We start from the raw sequence: 974 nt of genomic DNA, 5'->3' as shown, positions 1-974 counted from the left end.
TTTAAGCTGCAGAAGTTTAGAAATACCTCTTAAGAAAGGCTTACTTTGAATCCATTAGCTCCACAAAGCTAACTCAGTTGATAAATAAGTACTTGAAAAGCCATCACCTTTGGACTTAGCTGTAAAGGTTTCAAAGTATGATCAAATTTAAAATGAAAATGACAAAATAGTTATTGACAAAAAATTGCAAATGTGAACAATCGACCATACGATAAAAGTTTTTTCCACTATGCACAGAATTTTAGAGAAATAAGATCAATAGCATTTTTAGGAACAATAAGGGTTCCTTGTTACAAATAGGCAACCATGGATATATGCCTGTATAAATATTGTATCATTACGTACTTAAATTTAGAGGATACTACATGCTTCAGCAGCAGGTCTACCCAAATTACAACAATACAGAGATTAAAATGGTACTTGCACAAGGATGGTATGAAAATTTGTGAAGTATTCCATATTTTTCATTCTTCAAATGCAAGAAATGAAAAACAGTTATTAAAAAGTTGATTACAAAAATACAAGTGTAACAATACATGTAATTCATAGAATTGAATTAAAGGTTAGTTTGACATCAGTATATTAAATCTTCACCTTAGAAAGGCCCTTACATAGCATAAACTTTATAAAACTTGAAATTAGATAACATTGTCATTTTATCCCAAAGAAATAAAATTTAAACCATGGTCATAGGGGGTTCCCGGAAAATGGTGGAGGAGAAGCTGTAGGCTAACAAGCTCTCGCATAGAAAGCAGTTTTAGAGTTCCAGTGAACAGTCCTAAGCCAGAGAATCACACCAAGTGTGCCATCACTATACACAGAGTTAGGACAGAGAGGGAAAATCCAGGCAAGGAGACAGATCTGAGCACTTGCCAGCAGCCTCGGTAGCAGCGTTGGCCATAGCCGCCATCCTGTAACACAGAGAATGCAGGACAAAGGAGCCAGACACGGTGGACAAGCAGATTCTACTCAAC

General features: G+C 35.7%; 1 pseudogene; it reads left to right on the top strand.

Annotated features, from left to right (window-relative positions):
* The first annotated feature begins 365 nt into the window (after positions 1-365).
* Positions 366-465, top strand: LOC122123461 (annotated as a pseudogene).
* The last annotated feature ends 509 nt before the right edge of the window (positions 466-974 follow it).

The sequence above is a fragment of the Dipodomys spectabilis genome, unplaced genomic scaffold, assembly GCF_019054845.1.
Source record: "Dipodomys spectabilis isolate Male_0828 unplaced genomic scaffold, ASM1905484v1 ptg000228l, whole genome shotgun sequence".
NCBI lineage: Eukaryota > Metazoa > Chordata > Mammalia > Rodentia > Heteromyidae > Dipodomys > Dipodomys spectabilis.
This window is presented reverse-complemented; position numbering and strand designations above follow the sequence as displayed.